Source organism: Macrotis lagotis, chromosome 8 (genome assembly GCF_037893015.1).
Source record: "Macrotis lagotis isolate mMagLag1 chromosome 8, bilby.v1.9.chrom.fasta, whole genome shotgun sequence".
Classification (NCBI taxonomy): domain Eukaryota; kingdom Metazoa; phylum Chordata; class Mammalia; order Peramelemorphia; family Peramelidae; genus Macrotis; species Macrotis lagotis.
Genome location: NC_133665.1, coordinates 5,381,255 through 5,394,916, shown reverse-complemented (window position 1 = coordinate 5,394,916; position 13,662 = coordinate 5,381,255). Strand labels below are relative to the sequence as shown.

Genomic DNA, 13,662 nt, shown 5'->3' with positions numbered 1-13,662 from the left:
GCTGTTAATTTTTTTCCCCTTTGATGCAAGTCTATTTTGAAGCTACCAGTTAATGAAAGAATATCATTTTCCTACAGAGCTAGTTGCATGCACACTCAAGGTGAAAACAGAGGACATTGGCCCCGGCAAGTTTACATGATGCTATCCACCATCAGCCCCAATGATTGATGGCATATTGCTATTATTGCCGGACACCTTTATCAATAATGTACTGCCAATTACTTTCCATACCAGCCCTTACTGTCATGTGATGTTTTATTCTAGACTTTGAAAACATCAGCATGGAGAATAAATCACACTAACTAGATTTTTAAATGCAGTCAATGCCTCTACTTGCCAACCACACTAGCCCAAAATTTGGGCAACATTTCCAGAAGAATATGAAACTTTAGAGTTGGAAGAGACCTAAGAGGTCAGAGGATCTTAGGATTCTGAGGTAGGAGAGGGTTTTGAAGTAATTGGGTCCAATGTTTTCTTCCTAGATGTAAGGTAATATGGTATAGAATCAGGAAGATGTAAAATTATAGGCTTATGGATATATATATATATATATATATATATATATATATATATATATATATATCAGAAAGTAACTTCAGAGAGTCATGGAGAACAACTTCCTCATTTTGCAAATGAGAAAAATAAGATCCAGAAATCCTTGACAATCCAAGGTCAGAATCCAAACCCAGGTTCTCTGATTCCAAATCTGGCATTTATTCCACCTGACCATGGTTCATATCATCTGATACTTACTAATTGTAGAACCACTACTCAGTCATTTAACTGTTTTAAGCTTCAGTTTCAATATCTTTAAAATGGAGATAATGTAGTAGCAATTTTAAAGCACTTTACAAATGTCAACTATTTTTTTATTTCATAAGAGGAAATTAATTAGTTTGTCCAAGGACAGTTACAGAGCTGAGACTAAACTAAGATAGTCCTGATTCCTAGGCTAGTGTTTTTTTTTCACTAAACCAGGTCATCTCTAATGGGTATTTGAGATATCTAGACACGTCTTAGAAAGCATGGACTTTCTAGTGGAACCCTGGACAAAGCCAGGAAGGGAAATGTTATTGGCACTCTAGGAAAGTGACACAAACTGAACCTGGATCAAAAGAGAGCTTTAACTGGAAGGGTGAAGAAAGAAGGAGTTGTTGGGGAGACGGGGAAGCAATGAGGGGGAGGAGTTACCTTTAGTCATCATTCTATGCTCCTAAGATTACAACCTTTGTCAATGGTCTCTATATTTGGTGTTCTCTAAATTTGGTACTATCTAAATTCAGAGTCCTAGGACAAAGACACAATCACCCTGCCCTAGTTGCAGTCAAAATTCTGTTTCTTACTATGATTTTCTCAAACTTTCCATCCTGCCTCAACACCTGTGAGACACCCAGATTGTCAACAGAATTTTTTTTTCCTAAATGAGAGACTCGGAAGCTCTTAAAAGAAGACAAGGGAAGAAAAATCCCTAATGCTAAAGCCAGACAGAGACTGCGACAACTTACCACATGACAACAATGCTAAATTATTGCTTAGCTACTTCTCAAATGATAATCTCCTGGATCTCGGCTGGAAAATCAGTCTGACTCTTTTATCATGGGGAACAGCTGCAGTTAACATATTTGGGAAATGTTTTAAAGTGATACCCTCTAACAAGTCCCAACTTGATTTCAGTGGCTCAATTTTCCCTGTCTTTACTGAGAGTTATCTGAGGAAACTTGATATGTAAAATGCATGCTGAGTTGGGAGGAGGAGGAGGGTGGCAGGAAACTGGTGAAATGACTGCACTTTTCAGAGAAAAGAGAAGCCTACGTGGAATTAACTGTCAGAAGTAAAAAGGATGAGTTGGTGCAGGATGTTTGGGTTACTTGAGGTCTGGATAAACACAGAAACAAGCAACTAAACAGAATGGTAAATTAGAAGGGCTAGCAATACTCTCTCCTAGTGACCTCAGTCATAGTCATAAGAAGATATTTTAAAGTTCAAGTTTTTTTATTACTATTCTTGAACCATATATTGAATAAACAGTATAGGATGGTACATGGAACTATTTCCTGCTTCTTCTTTCTCCTCTCATATCTAATCAATTACCAAGTTCTATCTAGACAGTCAATCAATAGAGACTTAGTTCAAGAGATACAAGCACTTACTATGTGCCAAGGACTTTGCTTGAGAGCATCTCATCTTTTTTGCTTCTTTCCTCTTCCGAGTCCTCTTTACTTGCCATATATTTCAATAACCACATCACAGTTATTCCTCCTTCCACTCTTTGCCTCCTCCAGTCCATCTTTTATATAACTGTCAAACACATCTTCTCCTCTGCATAGATATAATCATGACATGTCCTCCTGCTCAAAAAAAAATCTCTAATGACTCCCTATTGCTTATTAGGTCCAAACTGTATTTCCTGCCATCCCTGACTCTACTATCTGGTACAAAAGCCCATAACTCTTGTTTATCTCACACAACTACCATCTAGGTAATCTATTATTCTAGCCAAATTACACTACCTTCTATATTTCTCACCTTTATGTTCTATAAGCTGTAAGCAAAGTGGCTACAAAGGTGAATATACACAATTTGATCTCAGAGGACCTTAACTTACCTATTTCTTCTATTTATGGGTATATAACCTCAGGCAATTTATAGATCTCAGTTTCTTCTTTTGCAAAATGAAAGAGTTGAATAAGATTATTTTTAGAATCCTTTCCAGCTCTAAAACCTATTCCTGTTTCTATATATCCTTTAACTCATATAACCCCTTTATTTGTACATTACTTTTCCCATCATATTTCCCTCATCATACTTGTCATAATCATCTGCTTCTGACTTCACAAAGCACTTTGATTGTACATCTCCATGACCTGATCATGTATCACTACAGAATATAATAGGTGATTATTATTATTATAATGTAATTGCCATCAAAGATATGAAGAATCTTAAAATCTAAAATCTTAAGGTTGGAAGGAACTTTGGGGTCATATAGTCCAACTTCTCAACCCAAATGAAGAAATCTCTCTATATAACCTGGTTCATCTAGCCTTGATTTAAACTCCTCTCTTGATAGGGGATCACAACCCCACAGAAGAATCTATTTCATTCTTTATCATTTTTGATGAAGGATCTGAGGGAGATCTCAGTGTGGTAAGTACCTCTAAGATCAGACTTATTCTGAACATAGTAACTTCAGTAAATACTAGGGACTTGTCTGAGACAGACAGAGGTCAGATAGCTTTGCTTAAGATAATATATTTAGGGAGAATCAGAGACAGGATTTGAAGACATTTCTACTTGACTGTGAGTCTAGTTCCCTGACCACTAGTACCATTTCCTGCTGGTTTTTGTATCTCCAGAGGTTTATACATGCTAAAATATCATTTACATAAATACTTTCAGATGTACAAAGTACTTTCTTTACAGCAAACACTATAAAATAGGTAGAGAGAGGAAGAAAGGAAACAAACACTAATTAATTACCTACTATGTATCATTAACCATGGCAAACACTCTACAAATATTATTTCACTTGATCCTCACATTAATCCTATGCGGTAGTTGCTATTATCATCTCCATTTTACAGTTGAGGATATTGAGGTTACGTGACTAGTTCAGGTCACACAGCTAGTAAGTGTCTAAGAACTCAAGTCACCCTGATCCCAGGTTCAGTTTCTATACAGTGTGCCACCTAGCAGCTGATAAGGACTAGAGGCAAGGTAGAGCAAAGAGGAGAATACAAAGATAAATACCTTTCTAGGTATTTGCAGTCTAAGAAGCTGCCTGGTTCACTTATGTAGTCATTTCAATTGTGTCCAACTCTTCATGACCCTATTTGTGATTTTTATTGGCAAAGATACTGGAGTTACTTGCCATTTCCTTCTTTTTATTTACTTGTTTGTGTGTTTGTTTGTTTATTTATTTATTTGTTTGTTTGTTTGTTTGTTTGTTTAGGCTTTTTTCAAGGCAAATGGGGTTAAGTGGCTTGCCCAAGCCCATGCAGCTAGGTAATTATTAAATGTCTGAGGCTAGATTTGAACTCAGGTACTCCTGACTCCAGGGTTGGTGCTCTATCCATTGTGCTATCTAGCTGCCCCCCATTTCCTTCTTTAACTCATTTTATAGAAGAGGAAACTGAGGCAAACAGGGTTAAGTGACTCAAGGTTAAGTGTTTGAGGTCAGATCTAAATTCTGGTAAAGGAATCTTCCTGTCTACAGGACCAGCACTTTATCTACTGAACTGCCTAGCTGTCCTGCTGCTAGTTCACAGGACTCTGTATTTTGAAAGATATGGACAAATCTTCACTGATTATATGACTGAGCTTTGGATCATAGCATTATAGGATCAAGGATTCAGAGCTAGAGTAGATGCCATTGAGAAATGCATAAAGTATATGTATAGAATTATATAATATCAAAGTATTTCATCTTTTAATACTGCAATAATTCAGTCTTCTTTTCTGGGACAAAGGGAGGGCCAAGGGATTTTTCAGATCATGGCAAGCACTGTATCTTTAAATACAGCAATACAGAAGGCATAATTGTGTCAAATATGTGGTGTATGATTTGCATCCTGGTTTTTCTGACTCAAAGTCAGTTCTATCTGCTATACTACACTGCCTCTGACTAAAAGCAATGGGGAGAATTAATGAGAAAATAACAAAGGCTCCTTATAAATTGGAAGTCAAATGAGGAGGAGAAAAAACTACTGAAGAAATCAGGGAAAGTCTGCACTTATCTGTTGATTTGGAATCCAGGAATGCTAGTTAACTAGGTAGGTCATCTGACTAGATGCTGGGAGAAATTACACATCCCAAATGCTTCCCCCCCCCCCTTATAAATAGTAGTTTTGAGCTGCTCATAAATTGTTGAGTCATGTTTCAGTCATCTATGACCTTTACTGACCCCATTTGCTATTTTCTTAGTAAAGATATTAGAGTAGTTTATCATTTCCTTTTCCAGATCATATTTTGGATGAGGAACTCAGACAAAGAGAGTTAAAGTGACTTGCTCCAGGACATACAGCTAATAAGTACTTAAGGCCAGATTTGAACTCATGGATCTTCCTGAATTTAGGCCCCTCACTCTATCAACTATACCAGTTGCTCATCAAGGGACACATTAAAACAAAGGGTATAAAGTCAAAAGTCACAGAAGCAGGATGCTTTGAAAGACTTCTAGATGGCAGAACTCAAAAGTCAATGAAAAGTGATGGGCAACAAGGTCAAGAAGAGGCAATTAATCACCTATGGTCTAAGTATCAACTGAGTGCAAGCTAGAGCATAAAGGTAAAAAAATTGAACACAAAGTAGTCATTAGGTAGCTATTAGATTAGTTTTTCTCCCCAAATTTGGTTTGTACTAAATCCAATAATAACCTGTAACCAGGTTTTTAGTAAGAGAACACCAGTGAAAAAGATGAAAAAAAAATTTTTTTTTAGGTTTTTTTGCAAGGCAACCGGGGGTTAAGTGGCTTGCCCAAGGCCACATAGCTAGGTAATTATTAAGTGTCTGAGATTGGGTTTGAACCCAGGTACTCCTGACTCCAGTGACAGTGCTTTATCCACTGCGCCACCTAGCTGCCCCATGAAAAAAATTTTTAAAAAAAGAACTTCCACAATAAATATATTTTATGTGGTCATTTTGTTCATAGTATTTAGCTCTCAAGGAGAGAGGGAGTGTGGAAGAAAGGACTGAGAGCTTGAATTAAAGTCATAAATAATTACAATAACAACAACAATAATAAAATAACACTTCTATAAGGATTTAAGGTTTTCAAGGATCTACATATGCTATAGCATAAGAATTCTTCTAGGACAGGGTTATTATTTCCCTCATTTTACAGTTAAGGAAACTGAGGTTGAGACAGTTTAAGTGCTCAGGGTCACACAACTTATTAAAATGTAATTCCCATAAGTTATCATCTAAAATACTCCAAAAACCTTAAAACTATGACTAATCAAACTTTAGAGAGACAGAACCCACCAAAAGACCCAGTGAAACTATTTTCCAGGACAGGATAACTTGGAAGATCCATGGGAAGGGTCTGTTCCATGGAATAAGAAGGGACAGCAGTGCATCCAGGATCACATCACACCAGAGCAAATGAGCTTTCCAGAAACAACCAGTGGGGCACCCAGTCCCTAGGAGTGCCTGGGCTTTTGGCAGCAGAAAAGTTTCCAGATCTCCCAACCAGGGATCACCAAGCATAACTTGGAAGATCAGAGGGAAAACTCTGCCAGAGTGAGCATGGAGCCCAGGCCAGTGCAGTCCCAGGAAATGGAAGCAGGTGTACAGAGCCAAGCAGTAAGCAGTCACCTAGCAGCTTCTCCCAGAGCCCTTAGACCAAGGAAGGGGAAGGGACAGGGGAGAGTGGCCAATTTATCTCCACTATCCTTGTATAGGACTCTTATGCTTTGTCCATATTCAGACCCTGATCACAGTCTGGGACCCCCTACTGCTATAGCAGAACAGGGACCCTCTCACAACTCCAGGGCAGAGGGATATGCTTGTAGTCATCCATAAACCAGAGAACAGGCAGGAGATCAGTCAGAGTCTTCTAAGACATTGAAGGAACTGAGATCCTTGTGGGAGCGTACCAATAACACTCACAAGTTTGGGAAGTACCTTAAAACTATAACATGGACTGAGAAATGAATAAACTGAAAAGAAAAGAACCTGACCATAGACAATTAGTCTGGTGCCATGAAATATCAAAACACACATTCAGAAGGTGATGAAGTCAAAGATTCTGTATCCAAAATCTCCAAGAAAAAATAGGAATTGGTCTCAGGCTATGGAAGAGCTCAACAAAAGATTTTGAAAATTAAGTAAGGGAGGCAGAAGAAAAATTGGGAAGAGAAATGAGAGCGATACAGGAAAATCATTAAAACCAAGTCAGCAGCTCAGTCAAGGAGATATAAAAAGAAACCTGAATAAAACAATATGTTACAAACTAGTTTAGGTCAAATGGAAAAAGTAGTCCAAAAGGTAAATGAGAAGAATGCCTTAAAAAGCAGAACTGATCAGGGGAAAAGGAGATAAAAAAGCTTTCTGAAGAAAATAGCTCCTTAAAATGTAAAATGGAGCTAAGGGAAACTGATGATTTTGTGAGGAATCAAGAAACAATAAAACAAAACCAAAAGAATGAAAAACTAGAAGAAAATCTGAAATATCTCAAAGGAAAAATAACTGACCTGAAAACAGATCCAGGAGAGACAATTTAAAAATTAGACTTCATTTTTAAAGAAAACTAGACTTCACTTTTAAAGAATTTTTACAGGAAAATTGCTTGATATCATAGAAGCAGAGGATAAAAATAGAAATTGAGGGAATCTATTGATCAATTCCTAAAAGAGATCCCAAAAATAACTCCCAGGAATAAAATAGCCAAATTCTAGAACTCCTAAGTCAAAGAGAAAATATTACCAGTAGTTAGAAAGAAAGAATTCAGATACCGTGGTGCTACAGTCAGGATTACACAGGACTAAGTAATGTCTACATTAAAGGCTTGAAGGGCTTGTAATATGATATTCCAAAGAAAAAAAGAGTTTGGATTACAATAGAGAATCAACTACCCAACAAAAATGAACAATCTCTTCCATGGGAAAAGATGGACATTCAATTAAATAGGGGAATTTCACTTTCCTGTTGAAATGAACAGAGCTGAATAGAAAGTTTGATCTCCAAGAACAGGACTCAGATGAAGCAGAAAGAGGGTGGATGGGAAGGGCTAAATATGAGGGACTTAATGATGTTGAACTGCTTGTATTGCTGCATGGGAAGATGATACTGATAACTTAACTGAACCTTTTCAATTACTAAGGCAGTTAGGAGGAGCATATATATAGACAAGACAGAGAAGAGAGCTGAATATGAAGATATAATATAACATAAAGATGGAGTCAATGGATCAAAAAAATGAACTGGTAGAAAGGGAAAGGAAAGGTAGAAAAGGCTAAGATATTTTATGTAAAAGAGTCAAGAGAAAATTTTTGTAATAGAGTGGAAGCAGGGAAGATGAGGGGGAATGAGTGAACCTTCTTTCTTATTAGAAATGGCTCAGGAAAGAAATAACATACACATTTAATAGGGCAGAGAATCTATCTTAACCCAGAGAAAAAGGAGAGGAAAGGGGATGGAAAAAAAGGGGTGGGGGAGGGGAGGGGAGGGGTAGGTGATAGAGGAGAGGGAAGATATCATGGGATAGAGTAGTCATATACAACATACTTTTTTTTTTTGTTTTTTGCAAGGTGGTGGGTTTGGGTGGCCTGCCTGGGACCACGTGGCTGGGTGCTTTGTTGGATGTCTGGGGCAGGATTTAGATGGGTCATCCTGGCTCCAGGGTCAGTGCTCTGTCCATTGCCCCACTTGGCTGCCCCACAACACACTTGTATGGAGGGACAAAGTGAAAGAAGAGAGAGAATGAAATAAATTGTAGTGGGGAAGAATGGATGGAGGGTATTACAATTAGCAATAGCAACTATAGGAAGAAATATTAAAGCAACTTCACTGATGAACTTATGATAAAGAATGGGATCCATTCCAGAGACAGAGCTGATGGTATCTGAACACAGACTGAAGTACAATTTATTTTCTTATTTTTTGTGAGGTTTTTCTATTTTTTTGGGGGGGAGAGGGGAGATTATATTTACTCTTGTAAGAATACTATTTTAGTAATGTGTAAATAAATAAATAAAAGTCTGTGAGGTAGAATTTGAACTCGGCTTTTCCAAGATTACAAGTGCAGCACTCTATCATTGGTGCACATTGTTGTTCTTGTTCATCCTTCATTTTTGAAGTAGCTAGATGCAATGAAAGACCTTGATCTTTTTAAACTATGGTCTTTTCCAGCTCTTAGTTTGTCTGAGGCAGCAGTCATTTAGTGAAATATCTGAACTGTACCATTGGGAAAATCACTTAACTACTCAGTGTTTGAGGTAATTCTCTAAGACTAGATGGTATATGGTTTACATCATATTTCTCACTGAAGTATACTTAGATTAATGAGAATACAAGTCTAGTTTAAATCTAGCTTCAAGACACCCACTGCCCAAATGACTTTGGGCAAGTCATTTAACATCTCAGTACTTGTGACAACTATCTAATATTCTGTTGTTGCTGAGTAGATAGAGGGGATTTCCTTGATTTCCCTATGTCAATAAAATCAGATATCCTAGAAAAATTTTCATTGTGTATATGTCTGTTTTACACAAATAAATTCAAACATATAGTCCTTATGGGTAGGGACTGACTTCATACTACCTACTCCTCTAGTACAATACTTAGCATATAGTCTCACTTAATGAATATTTCCTAAATGAAATTTCCATGAATTTTCCCCTATTGCAAATATCTTCTTAAGACTAGAGACCTATATGAAGGGACAGTTAGCTTATAGTCGGATCACTACAGTAGGTATGGAGGGAAAGACTATAAAGTTGAAGAGGAAATGTTAGCCTGCCTTGATAGGGTAGTTTCATGACATTCTCTATGTCACTGGGGTCTAGTCCTTATCCTTATCCTACCCTTGGTAAATAAACTGAATGGTTTGATATTTTAATAATTTTTTTAACATATAAAATGCCATTGGATCTGTTGAAGCAGACACACTCTTGGTTCACATTTCTCCCTGTAAAAATTACTTGAAACTCACTAGACAATGTAAACTCAAAAGTTGAAAGATACCCTGCCCTGCAGAGGAAATAATTTTGTCATATTGTTACCAATGTTACCCAATAGCATACTGAATGCAATCAATGGCTCACATTTATTTAGTGTTTTAATATTTTCAAAGTGCTACAGATATAAAATCTCATTTGATTCTCACAACAATCCTATGAGTCACATGATATTATATATTATCTCTATTTTATCAATAAGGAAACTGAGGCAGACAGATTAAATGTCTTCAGGGATACACAGTAAGTTTTTGAGGTAGGATTTGAACTTAGGTCTTTGCAAACCTTAAAATATTATACTATTATTACTGAGTTATTTTTTTTATTAATGTCTGACTTTCCATGACCCTACTTGGGATTTTTGTAGTGAAGATACTGGAAAGGTTTGTACTTCTCCACATCATTTTTCAGATGAGGAAAATGAAGCAAAAAGGGTCACAGAGGCAGTAAGTTTCTTTTGACCAACAAGGCTATTATGCTAATTGGTGTATAAATAAAAAATGACCACCCTGCAGCATTGGAAAATTATTGCTTCCTAAAGGAAGTGACTCTCATGAGTCTTCATGTCTTGTGGACTTAAGAGTCAGGAAGAGCATGAGTTCAAAAAATTTTTCTGAGCCATAAAAGTTCTGTGACTACAAATAAGCCACCTAATGTTTGTAAGCCGTTTCCTGACCTGTAAAATGGGTATAATATTGATACTGCCTTCACAGAAGTTATGAGGTTCAAAGAAGATAATGCAAGAGAATCACTTTTTCAGAATATATAGTATTACATTAATACTAGCTTTATTGTAATGACTGTAAATGCCAAGTGACTATTAAGGAGACGCTTTAAATTATTGAACCTGTAACATTTTCACAGTTTATGGGAGTTCAAAACTCAGCTCAAGTACCACCTTTGACTGTTAAACTTTGCTAATTTTCCCAGCTTTCTCTCCCTTTATTCCCCCTTTTCTCTCAAAATTACATTGTATCATCATCATCATCATTATCATCACCATCATCATTGTCATCTGTATAAGGTCTGAAAAATGCTTTACATATATTTCATTCACTTTCATAACAGTCCTATTTAGTAATTGCTATTATTTTACAAGTAAGGAAACTGAGGTTGAGAAAGGCTGAATGATTAGTCCAAGGTTGAAAGCTAGTGAGGATTTGAGGGAGCATTAGAACTTCATTTTTATTGATTTAGAATAATGTATTTTATGTGTTATATTTACCATCATTTGTGAATATGCTACTTTCTCCCCCCAAAATAAATCTGTTAAATCAGGTATCATTATTTTTATCTCCCTGTACCCATGGTAGCCATTTAATCAATATTTTTTTATTGATTCATGTAAAATATTGCCAAAGACCCTTCTACATTCTAGATCTAGCATAAAAATCATAAGACCCCAGCTGCAGTAGGAAGGACCCCCTGTGATTTAGAGTCATATAGTTTCTCAGGAAGATGGATTCATGTGGTATAAATGAGTGAAGAGCATGGAGAGACAGGGAAGCAAGCACAATTCATTTTTATTTCATTTCTTAATGTATGAATTTGGAAAGACATAGTCAAGTTAACATAGTGTCAGGGGCAAAAATGATTCCTTGAATACCAGGACCTGTATCCTGGTACTCCTTCCATAGTAACTGTATGGTCCTGAGAGTAGATATTTTTAGGAGACTGTAAAACCAATATGAGTTATTAAGGTAGTTTTGCAGCTAAAAAAAAAAACTAATGGGAACTTGAGGTGGATTAAGAGAAGGGATCAAAATGGCAGAATCACTCTATATTTTAACATCCATAGAGTACTCTATGCATTTTTTGGTGCTATAGTTTAAGAAAGAAGGAATGTGACTGGAAATGTTTAACCCAGAGAAGAAAAGATCCAGGGATTCAAATAGTGTCACATGGAGTTGGACATAACTGAACAACAATAAAGGATCATTGTGACTACTGAATGAAATCAGATATATAAAATGTTTTATAAATCTAAAAATGCTACATAAATATTAGTGGTAATAGTAGTCCTATAGTAAAGGTAATAGTAGTGCATCCCTTTGGTTATAGGTTAAACTACATATTCACTGAGGTCCCTTTCCAACTCTAAAATTCTTTGATGAGAGAAGCCAAAAAACTTTTCTCTGAGCACATGTCTTGCTGCGGGAAGGAGGCAAAGGGTCAGATTGGGAGTTTGCCATCTATACCAAAGCAATAATCTCCATCTGGGCCAGCAACTACTCCTCCTTCTCCTAGCAAGATCTCTCAACTGGTTTGGTGAAAACCCCTGAAATGGAGGGGGAGCAACCTTCCTTTTCAATTTGAGGGAACTTTACATCTCCTGCTGAGTCTTTCCCCTGAGGGAAGAGGAAGAGGAAAGTCAATGGGGAATCAGGAATTCCTTTTCCTGTTATGAAGATTCAACTTCCATCTCCTACTGTGCTCTTTCCAAAGGGAAGAGGAATACTGAAGTGAGGTTTCCTTCAGCAGAGTTTTGAATACTCTTGAGCATATTCTTAAGGTGTCCCCTTGAGAAAACCTGTACTCCACTCATCCTTGAAATTACAAATAGCACATGAACTTTACTATGGCCTTGTCCTTTGGTTCATCTATGTGGACAAATTGTCAGAGGAATAGATATAGATGGAGATAGAGATAAAGATAGATAGAGATGATAGATATAGATGATAGATGAGATAGAGATAGAGATAGAGATAGATAGAGATGATAGAGATAGAGATAGAGACAGAGACAGAGATAGAGATAGAGATGGAAATAGAGATAGAGATAGAGATAGATAGATATAGATATATCCTATGTTCTGCTGACCCTGAAGGATAGAAGCTTTCTTCTGGGGTATTAGAAATTCCTAACTTCCATAAAATGTACCTCTACAAGATGCTATGTTCTACAATGGGGTGGGGAAACTTTTCTTCTACTAAAGGCCATTTGGATATTTATAGCATCATTTACCAGCTATATTTGGTCAAACATTTAGTCAACTCACCCCTAAAATGTTACCAGATTTATTGAATTTTGAGTCCTCCCTGCAGTTGCACCAATATGGTCCTCAGCTCAGAGTTCCCCTACCCTAATTACATGATGCCTTCCCAGGTCCCATCCTTTAATGCCTTCTATGACTATTTTTCACTTACTTGCCTTGTATTTGTTTTATGTTTATTCTGCATCTGCTTATACATGCTCTTAGTGTCTCCTTAATAGAATATAGGCTCTTTTGCTTTTATTTCCCTAATGCAAAGACTAGCACAGTGACTGTCACATAAGTACTTAAGGAAAGTTTAATATTTGGTTAATTGATCATGAATAGTACTATATTTTAGAAACTATTCTTTTGATTTCTTTGACAGGTGAGATAAAATATCACTGGCTAAAACATTATCTGGGCTTGATATTCTTATTCTTTGTGTCATTCAAGTGGTGCTCCTGGAAGATATACAAGATGTTTCTGCAATACATCATCTAAGAAAGTTCCAAAAATGTAGTATAAAAACAGCAGGGGCTGCTCTATGATAAAGAAACCCCCATCAAGTTGCTGATTTCAGCTGTGAAATTTAAATCTGTGAACAATGGACTGGAGGTAAGAGGAAGGGGAAGAACCCTCATAGAATCAAGCCTGATCCCACAGAATAGTATCAGATAAAAATAGAAAGACAAAATTTCAAGAGTTTACCAGTAATTCATAGTAAATAATTTCCAAGAAGAATTCTAGCAATAGCACCCATGACCTCAGGAGTCAGTCTACAGGTACCCAAGGTAAGGGGAGTAAATAATTTGACTCAGAGATCCTAGTGGGAGAAGGCAAATTTGATTTTAAAATGATCATTGAGATTTGGAGGTTAGGATTCATGATAGGAATGTGACTTTAGAATTTTTGTTCAGTCATTTCAATACTGTTTGAGTTTCATGATCCAATTTGGGGTTATCTTGGCAAAGATATTGATGTGGTTTGCCATTTCCTTCTCTAGCTCTTTTT

At 36.7% G+C, this 13,662-nt stretch overlaps 2 long non-coding RNA genes across 5 annotated transcripts in view; one reads left to right on the top strand and one right to left on the bottom strand.

Moving 5' to 3' along the window:
• The window catches only part of LOC141495225 (uncharacterized), a 115,608-nt gene extending 110,980 nt beyond the window's left edge, over positions 1-4,628 (bottom strand). Inside the window, exons 1-2 of one of the 2 annotated variants that reach the window (XR_012470690.1) lie at positions 2,606-2,741; positions 2,151-2,348 (exon numbers count right to left, since the gene is read on the bottom strand). This is a non-coding gene — a long non-coding RNA (uncharacterized LOC141495225). Of the gene's footprint in view, positions 1-2,150; positions 2,349-2,605; positions 2,742-3,750 lie in introns of those variants that run through there. The other variant, XR_012470689.1, reaches the window with a different exon arrangement.
• LOC141495229 (uncharacterized) overlaps positions 2,920-13,662 on the top strand; it is a 54,865-nt gene continuing 44,122 nt past the window's right edge. The window contains exons 1-2 of one of the 3 annotated variants that reach the window (XR_012470692.1): positions 2,920-3,147; positions 13,105-13,266. This is a non-coding gene — a long non-coding RNA (uncharacterized LOC141495229). Of the gene's footprint in view, positions 3,148-4,982; positions 5,287-13,036; positions 13,267-13,662 lie in introns of those variants that run through there. The other 2 variants (XR_012470693.1, XR_012470691.1) reach the window with 2 other exon arrangements.